Source organism: Triticum urartu, chromosome 5A, assembly GCF_056163025.1.
Source record: "Triticum urartu cultivar PI428250 chromosome 5A, HENAU_Tu73, whole genome shotgun sequence".
NCBI lineage: Eukaryota > Viridiplantae > Streptophyta > Magnoliopsida > Poales > Poaceae > Triticum > Triticum urartu.
This window is the reverse complement of record NC_141877.1, coordinates 493,394,416-493,410,946: the sequence shown is the minus strand read 5'-3', so window position 1 is coordinate 493,410,946 and position 16,531 is coordinate 493,394,416.

The following is a 16,531-nucleotide window of genomic DNA, read 5'->3' as shown; positions in this document are numbered from 1 at the left end:
ATGTTACTATTTTAACGGACTTTGTTATTCTTGATATTCCCTAGGACGATAGTATGTCTATTATCCTTGGTAGGCCCTTTTCGAATACTGCAGAGGCTGTTATTGATTGCAACAAAGGCAATGTCACTTTTCATGTTAATGGTAATGAGCATACGGTACACTTTCCGAGGAAACAACCTCAAGTCCATAGTATCAATTCTATTGAAAAAATTTCAACGATTACTATTGGAGGTTTTGAATTCCCTCTTCATACTGTCAGGAAGAAATATGATATTCTTATTGTTGGGGACATGCATATCCCCGTTGAGGTAACCTAGTGTTATTCAAAAATTCTCTGGTTTCATGTTATTCGAAAAGAGTTTGTCAACAAGACTTGATCAACCTTGTCAGTGGATTCCTTTTGATGAGCATGAGATGGATGAAGTTAGAAAGCACAACTTTTTGCACCTACCCTTTACTTTCTGTTATTTAGATTAAATAAAGCAAAAATAGTACTTTCTGTCTGTTTTCTGAATTATCCTTGCAATAAAAATACCCCGAAAATAAAAGTTCTCCAAATGTACTGAAAATGAAATATGATTTTTTTGTAGAATATTTAAGAATTTCTGACACTGAGAACACACCAGGGGGACCCACCATTTGGCCACGAGAGTGAAGGGCGCGCCCCCTGCCTCGTGGGCCCCATGTGGACCCCCTCCACTTATTCCAGCACCCACACACTTCGTCTTCCTCTAGAAAAAATCATCCCATAGATCAAACCCGTGTTCTAGCTCATCTTGCTGCCATTTTCGATCTCCTTGCTCAAAGCTCCATTCACAAAACTGTTTGGGGAGATTGTTCTTCGATATGTAACTCCCCCAATGGTCCAATTAGTTTGCGTTCTAGTGCTTTATTTATTGCAATTTTTTGCTGCTAAGGTGACCCTGTTCTTGAGCTTGCATATCAAATTTATATGGTCCAAATTAAGTAGTTTTAATGCATGATATAGTCTCTAGGCACTTGTGGGAGTAATTGCTATCAATCTTGTTGAGTTTGGTTCACTTTTATTTTGAGTCTAAAAATTTCAGAAATTTTCAGAGGAAGAAAATGTTGAAGATATTGTTGAGAGGCTCTTCAAGCCGAAGCTCGAAGGATAAGCAGAATGAGGAGAATAAAAAGCCCAAATACAATCTTCCTCGCACTGCGGAGGTTCGGCCGTGCGAATGACCTTGTGACGCGTTCTTGAGAGCCGCCAGAATTCATGATGACTTTTATTACTTGGCTGAGAATGCAGGTTCACCGACTTCCTCCACGACCAGCGCGAACAGTATCTCCTACTCACTAATATTTTCGTGCAAATTTTTTATTTCCATGCTAAGAAATCACCACCTTCAGTGGAGTTTCACTTATATGATGAGGTTAAGGAGATGTCACTCCATGATTTTTGTCGGGTCTACAAGATACCCTTTGTAGGCAGCATAGAGGAACCACATCGTAGTGATGTGGATGGATTTATTGATAGAATTGTTGCAGGAGAAATGAGAAAAGTTTCAGATGCAAGAATTACTAGTATACATTTTCCTGTTCTACGTTACTTTGCGATATTTGCTAGTAGATGCTTAATTGGTCGCGGGAACAGTGGAAATCTTAGTGCACCTGATATTGCTATTTTGCACCATGCTTTGTTTCGTGATACAACTTTCATCTTAGGCGCTATTGTTGCTAAACGATTAAATTTGAACTGTACAAAGGGCCCCATCTTCGGAGGCATCTTTGCTTCATGCCTTGCTGAACACTTTGAGATACCTATTAGGCATTATGAGAAAGAGGAAAAGGTGTTGCCCCCTATTTTTCTAGATTATAAGAGTATGGTAGCACATGATTTTATTGTTAAAAATAAGAAGAAGATGCTTAAGTATAATTTAATATTTGATAAAACTCACTGTGAGATTATCACCTTGCATGCACCCTCTTTGTTTAACATACTTCCAGGCGCGTACCTCATCTTACCCGAGGCCATTTATGCATACTGGAGGTTGACACAAGTCCCAGAGCCTGAGCCTGAGCCACCACTTGACCCTTATCGACAGTTTGTTTATCAGTGGGTTCCAGAGGAGATGACTAACCAGTGGCACCCTGAGGACCCTCCTCAATACACCAGAGAGAGTAGCTTTGATCCGTGGGCATAGACCAACTTAGGCTAAAAGCCTAAGCTTGCGGGAGTACGTATTTCTCACCGACAGTACATTCATGTTCACACACTCATTCTAGTTGTCGTTGCTCATACTTTTTCATTGTACTATCCATGCTAGTTTATTTTATTTTCTAAGCCTTCTTCTTGTGTGTTTGAAAAACCTTAATAAAAACAAAAAAAATAGTTGTAGCTTTTAGCTAGTTTACTTTCCATGCCTGTAGTAGTAGTAATTAAAATAAAACCAAAAAATATTTCTCGTTGTTCTTTTGATTGTTGGGAGCTTTCCCGTGTAAATAGTTTTATTTCTTTTCTTATTATTTGGCGGTCGAGAGGAGAAGACCATGATGAAAATGTTGAGTGACTCTCATTCGCATTACTGTTGACTTAACCAAGAGCCCATATTACCTTGTCTTGTCCCTTGTATTAAATGCTTGCAGATTCCAACTAAGTCTAATGCACGTGCACTATTATTATTATCCACACCGTTCGGTCATGCGAGTGAAAGGCAATAATGACGATATATGATGGACTGATTGAGATGAGAGAAGCTGGTATAAACTCGACCTATCTTGTTTTTGTAAATATGATTAGTTCATCGTTCCTGATTCAGCCTATTATGAATGAAACATGTTTGCAAGGACAATTAGAGATTATAGTTCCTCATGCCATGCTTAATTAGCTAAGAGTTTATAATGGTTTACCTTGCGTGCCAACATGCTATTGAAATGGTTGTGATGTGGTATGATAGGGTGGTATTCTCCTTTGACCGATTCGAGTGGCTTGACTTGGCACATGTTCACGCATGTAGTTGAAACAAAATCAACATAGCCTCCACGATATTTATGTTCATGGTGATTTATATCCTACTCATGCTTGCACTCATTGTTGATTAATCTTAATGCATGTTCATGACTGTTGTCGCTCTCTAGTTGGTTGATACGTCTCCAACGTATCTATAATTTTTGATTGTTCCATGCTATTATATTATCTGTTTTGGATGTTGAATGGGCTTTATTATGCACTTTTATATTATTTTTGGGACTAACCTATTAACTGAAGGCCCAGTGCAAATTGTTGTTTTTTGCCTATTTCAGTGTTTCGCAGAAAAGGAATATCAAACGGAATCCAAACGGAATGAAACCTTCGCGAGGATCTTTTTTTGGAACAAACGCAATCTAGGAGACTTGGAGTGGAGGTCAAGGAAGCCACGAGGCGGCCACGAGGTAGGGCGGCACGCCCCCACCCTCGTGGGCCCCTCGTAGCTCCACCGACCTACTTCTTTCGCCTATATATATACTCTTATACCCTAAAAACATCCAGGGGAGCCACGAAACCACTTTTCCACCGCCGCAACCTTCTGTATCCATGAGATCCCATCTGGGGACCTTTTCCGGCGATCTGCCGGAGGGGGATTCGATCATGGAGGGCTTCTACATCAACACCATAGCTTCTCCGATGATGTGTCAATAGTTTACCACAGACCTTTGGGTCCATAGTTATTAGCTAGATGGCTTCTTCTCTCTCTTTGGTTCTCAATACAAAGTTCTCCTCGATGTTCTTGGAGATCTATTCAATGTAATACTTTTTGCGGTGTGTTTGCTGAGATCCGATGAATTGTGGGTTTATGATCAAGTTTATCTATGAACAATATTTGATTATTCTCTGAATTCTTATATGCATGATTTGATATCTTTGCAAGTCTCTTCGAATTATCAGTTTGGTTTGACCTACTAGATTGATCTTTCTTGCAATGGGAGAAGTGCCTAGCTTTGGGTTCAATCTTGTGCTGCTCCATCGCAGTGACAGAAAGGGAACCAACACATATTGTATTGTTTCCATTGAGGATAACAAGATGGGGTTTATATCATATTGCTTGAGTTTATCCCTCTACATCATGTCATCTTGCCTAATGCATTACTATGTTCTTATGAACTTAATACTCTAGATGCAGAATCGTTTCGGTCTACTTGACACAGACGTGATGCCTATGTTTATGATCATGCCTAGATATTCTCATAACTATGCGCTTTTCTATCAATTGCTCGGCAATAATTTGTTCACCCATCGTAATATATTCTATCTTGAGAGAAGCCACTAGTGAAACCTATGGCCCCCGGGTCTACTTTACATCATATAAGTTTCTGATCTACAATTCCAGTTTACTTTTTATTTTGCAATCTTTACTTTCCAATCTATAAAAAAATACCAAAAATATTTATATCTTTATCAGATCTCACTTTTGCAAGTGGCCGTGAAGGGATTGACAACCCCTTTATCGCGTTGGTTGCAAGGTTCTTATTTGTTTGTGTAGGTACTAGGCGATTTGCGTGTAGTATCCTATTGGATTGATACCTTGGTTCTCAAAACCGAGGGAAATACTTACGCTACTTTGCTGCATCACCCTTTCCTCTTCAAGGGAAAACCAATGCATGCTCAAGAGGTAGCATTGGTCGCTTCCCAGTCTCTTTCCAGCCTTCACTTGTACTAAGCGGGAATACTGCTTGTGCATTCACTTCCAAAAACCCCAATGAGTCCACCATACCTTCCTATATGTGGTATTTACTTGCCGTTCCAAGTAAATTTGTATGTGCCAAATTCTAAACCTTCAAATGAAATTCTATTTTGTATGCTCAAATAACTCATGTATCAACTAGGGCTATCTATATCTTCCATGCTAGGTGGGTTATTCTCACGATGAGTGGACTCCGCTCATCACTCACGAGAAAATGGCCAGTAACCGGGATGCCTAGTCCCATGCTCAAATCAAAATAATTGCAAACAAAACTCCCCTAGGATTGTTGTTAGTTGTAGGCACCCATTGTTTCGGACATGCCATGGATTGATGTTTGTTGGTGGTGGGGGAGTATAAACTTTACCATTCTTTTTGGGAACCGCCTATAATGTGTGTAACATGGAAGATATCGAGATATCTTGGTTGTTATGTTGACAATGAAATTATACCACTCAAAATATTATTTATCTCTGTTTATAAACTCGAGCTCTAGCACCTCTGCAAATCCCTACTTCCCTCTACGAAGGGCCTATCTATTTACTTTTATGTTGAGTCATCATCTTCTTATTAAAAAGCACCGGTTGGAGAGCACCGCTGTCATTCTCATGCATTGCTATTAGTTTACATTGAGTATGACTGTGATGGGATCTCTTTTACCATGAATTACAATGTCTAGTCAGTCCTTGATCTTTAGGGGTGCTCTGCATTTATGTTTTGCGGTCTCAGAAAGGGCTAGCGAGATACCATCTTGTTATATCATATTATGATTGTTTTGAGAAAGTGGTGTCATCCGAGATTTATTATTTTGCTTGCTAGTTGATTATGCCATTGATACGTCCATTTTGCATCATGCTTTTATATTGATATTTATTGCATTATGGGCTGTTATTACACGTTATGTCACAATACTTATGCCTATTATCTCTTATTTTACAAGGTTTACATGAAGAGGGGGAATGCCGGCAGCTGGAATTCTCGGCTGGAAAAGGAGCAAATATTAGAGAGCTATTCTGCACAACTCCAAAAGTCCTGAAACTTCACGGGAGCACGTTTCAGAATATATAAAAAATATTGGGTGAAAGAAGTACCAGAGGGGGGCCACCCACCGCCCACGAGGGTGGGGGGCGCGCCCTACCCCTTGGGCGCGCCCTCTGCCTCGTGGGCCCCTGGCAGCCCTCTGATGCCCATCTTTTGCTATATGGAGTCTTTCGTCGAGGAAAAAATCATAAGCAAGCTTTCGGGAAGAAACTCCGCCGCCACGAGGCGGAACCTTGGCGGAACCAATCTAGGGCTCTGGCGGAGCTGTTCTGCTGGGGAAACTTCCCTCCGGGAGGGGGAAATCATCACCATCGTCATCACCAACGATCCTATCATCGGGAGGGGGTTAATCTCTATCAACATCTTCACCAGCACCATCTCATCTCAAACCCTAGTTCATCTCTTGTTTCCAATCTTTGTCCCAAAACCTCAAATTAGTATCTGTGGGTTGCTAGTAGTGTTGATTACTCCTAGTAGTTGATGCTAGTTGGTTTACTCAGTGGAAGATCATAGTTCAGATCCATTATGCATATTATTATCCCTCTGATTATGAACATGAATATGATTTGTGAGTATTTACGTTTGTTCCTGAGGACATGGGAGAAGTCTTGCTATAAGTAGTCATGTGAATTTGGTATTCGTTTGATATTTTGATGAGATGCATGTTGTCTTTCCTCTAGTGGTGTCATGTGAACGTTGACTACATGACACTTCACCATTGTTTGGGCCTAGAGGAAGGCATTGGGAAGTAATAAGTAGATGATGGGTTGCTAGAGTGACAGAAGCTTAAACCCTAGTTTATGCGTTGCTTCGTAAGGGGCTGATTTGGATCCATATGTTTCATGCTATGGTTAGGTTTACCTTAATACTTCTGTTGTAGTTGCGGATGCTTGCAATAGGGGTTAATCATAAGTGGGATGCTTGTCCAAGGAAGGACAGTACCCAAGCACCGGTCCACCCACATATCAAATTATCAAAGTACCGAACGAGAATCATATGAATGTGATGAAAACTAGCTTGACGATAATTCCCATGTGTCCTAGGGAGCGTTTTCCTTTATATAGGAGTTTGTGCAGGCTTGTCCTTTGCTACAAAAAGGATTGGGCCATCTTGCTGCACCTTATTTACTTTTACTATTTGTTACCCGTTACCAATTACCTTATCACAAAACTATCTGTTACTGATAATTTTAGTGCTTCGAGAGAATACCTTGCTGAAAACCGCTTATCATTTCCTTCTACTCCTCGTTGGGTTCGACACTCTTACTATCGAAAAGGCTACGATAGAGCCCCTACACTTGTGGGTCATCAGCCATTGATATGAGTAAACATGCGACCTAAATGTTATATTTTTTTTGACAGAAAGACTGTAAGGGAACCCCCTACAGTATAATTGGTGCAACAAACCCAAATTGCAAGTACCATGCCTTGAACCTGGGTGGGTGGGAAGGCATCAGCCCCTTCACACCACTAGGCTATGCCTTAGTCTGCCTAAATGTTATTATGAATATGGTTAGTTCATAATCTTTGCTGAAAACTTGAATGCTGGCTTTACATATTTGCAACAACAAGATCAAACAGAGTTTGTAAAAGTTTTTCTTTATCACTTTTAGTTTGTCAACTGAATTGCTTGAGGACATGCAAAGGTTTAAGCTTGGGGGAGTTGATACGTCTTCAACGTATCTACTTTTCCAAACACTTCTGCCCTTGTTTTGGACTCTAACTTGCATGATTTGAATGGAACTAACCCGGACTGACGCTGTTTTCAGCAGAACTGCCATGGTGTTATTTTTGTGCAGAAATAGAAGTTCTCGGAATGACTTGAAAATCCAAGGAGACACGTTTTGGATTTAATAAAAAATACTAGCGAAAGAATCAGCATCAGGGGGCCCACACCCTGTCCATGAGGGTGCAAGGCGCCCACCTGGGGAGCGCCCCCCTGTCTCGTGGCCCCCCTGAGACTCTTCCGACCTCAACTCCAACTCTATATATTCACGTTCGGGGAGAAAAAAATCAGAGAGAAGGATTCATCGCGTTTTACGATACAGAGCCGCCACCAAGCCCTAATCTTCATCAGGAGGGCTGATCTGGAGTTCGTTCGGGGCTCCGAATAGGGGAGTTCGTCGCCATCGTCATCATCACCCTTCCTGCATCACCAATTTCATGACGCTCACCGGCGTGCGTGAGTAATTCCATTGTAGGCTTGCTGGACAGTGATGGGTTGGATGAGATTTATGATGACCCACAAGTATAGGGGATCTACCGTAGTCCTTTCGATAAGTAAGAGTGTCGAACCCAACGAGGAGCAGAAGGAAATGATAAGCAATTTCTAGTAAGGTATTCTTTGCAAGCACTGAAATTATCAGTAACAGATAGTTTTGTGATAAGGTAATTTGTAACGGGTAACAAGTAATAAAAGTAAATAAGGTGCAACAAGATGGCCCAATCCTTTTTGTAGCAAAGGACAAGCCTGGAAAAACTCTTATATAAAGTAAAGCGCTCCCGGGGACACATGGGAATTATCGTCAAGCTAGTTTTCATCACGCTCATATGATTCGCGTTCGGTACTTTGATAATTTGATATGTGGGTGGACCGGTGCTTGGGTACTGCCCTTCCTTGGACAAGCATCCCACTTATGATTAACCCCTCTTGCAAGCATCCACAACTTCAAAAGAAGTATTAAGGTAAACCTAACCATGGCATGAAACATATGGATCCAAATAAGCCCCTTACGAAGCAACGCATAAACTAGGGTTTAAGCTTCTATCACTCTAGCAACCCATCATCTACTTATTACTTCCCAATGCCTTCCCCTAGGCCCAAATAATGGTGAAGTGTCATGTAGTCGACGTCCACATGACACCACTAGAGGAGAGACAACATACATCTCATCAAAATATCGAACGAATACCAAATTCACATGACTACTTATAGCAAGACTTCTCCCATGTCCTCATGAACAAAGGTAACTACGCACAAAGCATATTTATGTTCATAATCAGAGGGGTATTAATATGCATAAAGGATCTGAACATATGATCTTCCACCAAGTAAACCAACTAGCATCAACTACAAGGAGTAATCAACACTACTAGCAACCCACATGTACCATTCTAAGGTTTTGAGACAAAGATTGGATACAAGAGATGAACTAGGGTTTGAGACGAGATGGTGCTGGTGAAGATGTTGATGGAGATTGACCCCCTCCCGATGAGAGGATCGATGGTGATGACTATGGTGATGATTTCCCCCTCCCGGAGGGATGTTTCCCCGGTAGAACAGCTCCGCTGGAGCCCTAGATTGGTTTCGCCTCGCGGCGGCGAAGTTTCGTCCCCTGAGATTTCTTATGATTTTTTTCCAGGGAGAAAGACCTCATATAGCCAAATATGGGCACCGGAGGCCTGCCAGGGGGCCCACGAGGTAGGGGGCGCGCCTAGGGGGTAGGGCGCCCCCACCCTCATGGATGGTGGGTAGCCCCCCTCTGGTGCTTCCTTCACCCAATATTTTATATATATTCTGTAACTGACTTCCATGAAGTTCCAGGACTTTTGGAGTTGTGCATAATAGGTCTCTAATATTTGCTCCTTTTCCAGCCCAGAATTCCAGCTGCCAGCATTCTCCCTCTTCGTGTAAACCTTGTAAAATAAGAGAGAATAGGCATAAGTACTGTGACATAATGTGTAATAGCAGCCCAGAATGCAATAAATATTGATATAAAAGCATGATGCAAAATGGACTTATCAACTCCCCCAAGCTTAGACCTCGCTTGTCCTCAAGCGGAAGCCGATATCGAAAAATATGTCCACATGTTTAAAGATAGAGGTATCGATAAAATAAAATACAGACATGAGGGCATCATGATAATTCTTAGAACATCACACACACACACATATTGCCATATGATTTCTTATGCTAAAGTAACAATTCATTCACAATTTCAAGTATGAATCAGAAACTTCATTGAAAACTAACAAACTATAATCTCAGTCATTGAAGCAATTGCAATTTATCATAACATCGGAAAGAGTCAATATAAGAGCTTTTCAGCAAGTCCACATACTCAACTATCTTTAGTCTTTCACAATTGCTAACACTCACGCAATATTTATGTGTATGAAGTTTTAATCGGACACAGAGAAAGATAGGGGCTTATAGTTTTTCCTCCCAACCTTTTACCTCATGGGTAATGTCAACAATAATAGTTCATGAAAACTCACATCCAATTAGCTATATATACCAGGATCTTTCCAACACACTGTGCTTGCCAAAGGATAAAATGTAAAAATGAAATGTGAAGATCACCATGACTCTTGTATAAAGTATAAGACAAGAATAAAAGATAGGCCCTTCGCAGAGGGAAGCAGAGGTTGTCATGTGTTTTTATGGTTGGATGCACAAAATCTTAATGCAAAAGAACATCACTTTACATTGCCACTTGTGATATGGACCTTTATTATGCAGTCCGTCGCTTTTATTTCTTCCATATCACAAGTTCGTATAAAGCTTATTTTCTCCACACTAATAAATCATACATATTTAGAGAGCAATTTTTATTGCTTGCAACAATGACAACTTACTTGAAGGATCTTACTCAATCCATAGGTAGATATGGTGGACTCTCATGGCAAAACTGGGTTTAAGGATATTTGGAAGCACACGTAGTATCTCTACTTGGTGTAAAGAATTTGGCTAGCATGGGAGGGAAAGGCAAGCTCAACATGTTGGATGATCCATGACAATATAATTTATTTCGAATGTAAGAAAACATAACCCATTACGTTGTCTTCCTTGCCCAACGTCAACTTTTAGCATGTCATATTTTAATGAGTGCTCACAATCATAAAAGATGTCCAAGATAGTATATTTATATGTGAGAACCTCTCTTCCTTTATTACTTCCTATTAATTGCAACGATGACCAAAACTATGTTTGACAACTCTCAACAACTTTTATTCATCATACTCTTTATATGTGAAGTCATTACTCTCCATAAGATCAATATGATATCTTTATTTCTTTTTATTCTTACTTTTATTCCCTCAAGATCATAGCAATATAACCAAGCCCTTGACTCAACACTAATCTTTATTATATATAGCTCACGGACTCGATTACATAGAAGGATCATAAAGCAAAACTCCAAACTAGATCATACTAAGACTTTATTCTACTAGATCAAGATATTACCAAAGGATCGAACTAAGAAAAACGATAAAGATAAAAAGTGTGATGGTGATACAATACTGGGGCACTCTCCCAAGCTTGGCAGTTGCCAAGGGGAGTTCCCATACCCGATACTTAGTTCTCCTTCTTCGGAGATGGAGGAGATGGTGATGATGATGACAATTGTGCCTTCAACTTTTTCATATTGTAATTGAGAAGAGGGATCTCCTCCTTTAAATCATCGACCTCTAGTTCCAGCGTCAATATCTTGTCGCATAAATCTCCTTAGGTTTTCTGCCGAAAACGAGAAGGAATAGATCGGTTGTTAGACAGTTTAGCCCTCTTAGGGAGACTAGACTTCTTGAACTTCACGTGCATATCCCCAGGTTGAGGTAGAGGAACATCCTCCTCCTCCGAACTTGAATCATTGATCCTCCTTAAATGAGCATCCTCCTCATCATCCGTAGTTCGACCACAAGGAGATAGGTCCCCATAGGTATTTGGGTCAGCAATGAGATGTGAGACATAGCTCTCTCCGTCGGAGTCTTGAGATGACATTGAAGGAAATATGCCCTAGAGGCAATAATAAAGTTATTATTTATTTCCTTATATCATGATAAATGTTTATTATTCATGCTAGAATTGTATTAACCGGAAACATAATACATGTGTGAATACATAGACAAACAGAGTGTCACTAGTATGCCTCTACTTGACTAGCTCGTTGATCAAAGATGGTTATGTTTCCTAACCATAGACATGAGTTGTCATTTGATTAACGGGATCACATCATTAGGAGAATAATGTGATTGACTTGACCCATTCCGTTAGCTTAGCACTTGATTGTTTAGTTTGTTGCTATTGCTTTATTCATGACTTATACATGTTCCTATGACTATGAGATTATGCAACTCCCGTTTACCGGAGGAACACTTTGTGTGCTACCAAACGTCACAACGTAACTGGGTGATTATAAAGGTGCTCTACAGGTGTCTCCAAAGGTACTTGTTGGGTTGGCGTATTTCGAGATTAGGATTTGTCACTCCGATTGTTGGAGAGGTATCTCTGGGCCCTCTCGGTAATGCACATCACTTAAGCCTTGCAAGCATTGCAACTAATGAGTTAGTTGCGGGATGATGTATTACAGAACGAGTAAAGAGACTTGCCGGTAACAAGATTGAACTAGGTATTGAGACACCGACGATCGAATCTCGGGCAAGTAACATACCGATGACAAAGGGAACAACGTATGTTGTTATGCGGTCTGACCGATAAAGATCTTCGTAGAATATGTGGGAGCCAATATGAGCATCCATGTTCCACTATTGGTTATTGACCGGAGACGTGTCTCGGTCATGTCTACATAGTTCTCAAACCCGTAGGGTCTGCACGCTTAACGTTTCGATGACGGTTATATTATGAGTTTATGAGTTTTGATGTACCGAAGGTTGTTCGGAGTCCCGGATGTGATCACGGACATGACGAGGAGTCTCGAAATGGTCGAGACATGAAGATTGATATATTGGACGGCTATATTCGGACACCAGAATGGTTCCGGGGGTTATCGGATATATACTGGAGTACCGGGCGGTTACCGGAACCCCCCCAGGGTTATTGGGCCTCATGGGCCCAAATTGGTGGAAGAGGAGAGGCAGCGGGAGGTGGCGCATGGCCCCCCTTGCCCCAATCTGAATTGGGAAAGGGGAGGGGGCGCGACCCCCCTTCTCCTTCCCCCTTCTCCTAGTTGGAATAGGAAAGGGGGGCAAAACCTACTTGGAGTAGGATTGCCCCCCCTTGGGTGCGCCTCCTCCTCTTGGCCGGCCCCCTCCTCCTCCCCCCTTTATATACGGAGGAGGGGGCACCCCATAGACACAACAATTGATCAAGTTGATTTTTTAGCCGTGTGCGGTGCCCCCCTCCACCATAGTCCACCTCGATAATACTGTAGCGGTGCTTAGGCGAAGCCCTGCATCGGTAGAACATCAACATCGTCACCACGCCGTCGTGCTGACGAAACTCTCCCTCAACACTCGGCTGGATCGGAGTTCGAGGGACGTCATCGGGCTGAACGTGTGCTGAACTCGGAGGTGCCGTGCGTTCGGTACTTGATCGGTCGGATCGTGAAGACGTACGACTACATCAACCGCGTTGTGCTAATGCTTCCGCTTTCGGTCTACGAGGGTACGTAGACAACACTCTCCCCTCTCGTTGCTATGCATCACCATGATCTTGCGTGTGCGTAGGAATTTTTTTGAAATTACTACGTTCCCCAACAGTGGCATCTGAGCCAGGTTTTATGCGTTGATGTCATATGCACGAGTAGAACACAAGTGAGTTGTGGGCGATATAAGTCATACTGCTTACCAGCATGTCATACTTTGGTTTGGTAGTATTGTTGGATGAAGCAGCCCGGACCGACATTACGCGTACGCTTACGCGTGACTGGTTTTACCGACGTGCTTTGCACACAGGTGGCTGGCAGGTGTCAGTTTCTCCAACTTTAGTTGAACCAAGTGTGCCTACGCCCGGTCCTTGCGACGGTTAAAACAACACCAACTTGACAAACTATCGTTGTGGTTTTGATGCGTAGGTAAGAACGGTTCTTGCTCAGCCCGTAGCAGCCACGTAAAACTTGCAACAACAAAGTAGAGGACGTCTAACTTGTTTTTGCAGGGCATGTTGTGATGTGATATGGTCAAGACATGATGCTAAATTTTATTGTATGAGATGATCATGTTTTGTAACCAAGTTATCGGCAACTGGCACGAGCCATATGGTTGTCGCTTTATTGTATGCAATGCAATCGCCCTGTAATGCTTTACTTTATCACTAAGCGGTAGCAATAGTCGTAGAAGCATAAGATTGGCGATACGACAATGATTCTACGATGGAGATCAAGGTGTCGCGCCGGTGACGATGGTGATCATGACGGTGCTTCGGAGATGGAGATCACAAGCACAAGATGATGATGGCCATATCATATCACTTATATTGATTGCATGTGATGTTTATCTTTTATGCATCTTATCTTGCTTTGATTGACGGTAGCATTATAAGATGATCTCTCACTAAATTTCAAGATAAAAGTGTTCTCCCTGAGTATGCACCGTTGCCAAAGTTCGTCGTGCCCGGACACCACGTGATGATCGGGTGTGATAAGCTCTATGTCCATCTACAACGGGTGCAAGCCAGTTTTGCACACGCGGAATACTCGGGTTAAACTTGACGAGCCTAGCATATGCAGATATGGCCTCGGAACACTGAGACCAAAAGGTCGAGCATGAATCATATAGTAGATATGATCAACATAGTGATGTTCACCATTCAAAACTACTCCATTTCACGTGATGATCGGTTATGGTTTAGTTGATTTGGATCACGTGATCACTTAGAAGATTAGAGGGATGTCTTTATAAGTGGGAGTTCTTAAGTAATATGATTAATTGAACTTAAATTTATCATGAACTTAGTACCTGATAGTATCTTGCTTGTCTATGTTGATTGTAGATAGATGGCCCGTGCTGTTGTTCCATTGAATTTTAATGCGTTCCTTGAGAAAGCAAAGTTGAAAGATGATGGTAGCAATTACACGGACTGGGTCCGTACCTTGAGGATTATCCTCATTGCTGCACAAAATAATTACGTCCTGGAAGCACCGCTAGGTGCCATGCCTGCTGCAGGAGCAACACCAGATGTTATGAACGTCTGGCAGAGCAAAGCTGATGACTACTCGATAGTTCAGTGTGCCATGCTTTACAGCTTAGAATCGGGACTTCAACGGCGTTTTGAACGTCATGGAGCATATGAGATGTTCCAGGAGTTGAAGTTAATATTTCAAGCAAATGCCCGGATTGAGAGATATGAAGTCTCCAATAAGTTCTATAGCTGCAAGATGGAGGAGAACAGTTCTGTCAGTGAGCATATACTCAAAATGTCTGGGTATCATAATCACTAAACTCAACTAGGAGTTAATCTTCCTGTTGATAGTGTCATTGACAGAGTTCTTCAATCATTGCCACCAAGCTACAAAAGCTTTGTGATGAACTATAATATGCAAGGGATGAATAAGACTATTCCCGAGCTCTTCGCGACGCTAAAGGCTGCGGAGGTAGAAATCAAGAAGGAGCATCAAGTGTTGATGGTCAATAAGACCACTAATTTCAAGAAAAAGGGCAAAGGGAAGAAGAAGGGGAACTTCAAGAAGAACAGCAAGCAAGTTGCTGCTCAGGAGAAGAAACCCAAGTCTGGACCTAAGCCTGAAACTGAGTGCTTCTACTGCAAGCAGACTGGTCACTGGAAGCGGAACTGCCCCAAATATTTGGCGGATAAGAAGGATGGCAAGGTGAATAAAGGTATATGTGATATACATGTTATTGATGTGTACCTTACTAGAGCTCGCAGTAGCACCTGGGTATTTGATAATGGTTCTGTTGCTAATATTTGCAACTCGAAACAGGGACTACGGATTAAGCGAACACTAGCAAAGGACGAGGTGATGATGCGCGTGGGAAATGGTTCCAAAGTCGATGTGATCGCGGTCGGCACGCTACCTCTACATCTACCTTCGGGATTAGTATTAGACCTAAATAATTGTTATTTGGTGCCAGCGTTGAGCATGAACATTATATCTGGATCTTGTTCGATGCGAGACGGTTATTCATTTAAATCAGAGAATAATGGTTGTTCTATTTATATGAGTAATATCTTTTATGGTCATGCACCCTTGAAGAGTGGTCTATTTTTGATGAATCTCGATAGTAGTGATACACATATTCATAATGTTGAAGCCAAAAGATGCAGAGTTGATAATGATAGTGCAACTTATTTGTGGCACTGCCGTTTAGGTCATATCGGTGTAAAGCGCATGAAGAAACTCCATACTGATGGACTCTTGGAACCACTTAATTATGAATCACTTGGTACTTGCGAACCGTGCCTCATGGGCAAGATGACTAAAACGCCGTTCTCCGATACTATGGAGAGAGCAACAGATTTGTTGGAAATCATACATACAGATGTATGTGGTCCGATGAATGTTGAGGCTCGTGGCGGATATCATTATTTTCTCACCTTCACAGATGATTTAAGCAGATATGGGTATATCTACTTAATGAAACATAAGTCTAAAACATTTGAAAAGTTCAAAGAATTTCAGAGTGAAGTTGAAAATCATCGTAACAAGAAAATAAAGTTTCTAGGATCTGATCATGGAGGAGAATATTTGAGTTACGAGTTTGGTCTACATTTGAAACAATGCGAAATAGTTTCGCAACTCACGCCACCCGGAACATCACAGCGTAATGGTGTGTCCGAACATCGTAATCGTACTTTACTAGATATGGTGCGATCTATGATGTCTCTTACTGATTTACCGCTATCATTTCGGGGTTATGCTTTAGAGGCGGCCGCATTCACGTTAAATAGGGCACCATCGAAATCCGTTGAGACGACGCCTTATGAACTGTGGTTTGGCAAGAAACCAAAGTTGTCGTTTCTTAAAGTTTGGGGCTGCGATGCTTATGTGAAAAAACTTCAACCTGATAAGCTCGAACCCAAATCGGAGAAACGTGTCTTCATAGGATACCCAAAGGAGACTGTTGGGTACACCTTCTATCACAGATCCGAAGGCAAGACATTCGTTGCTA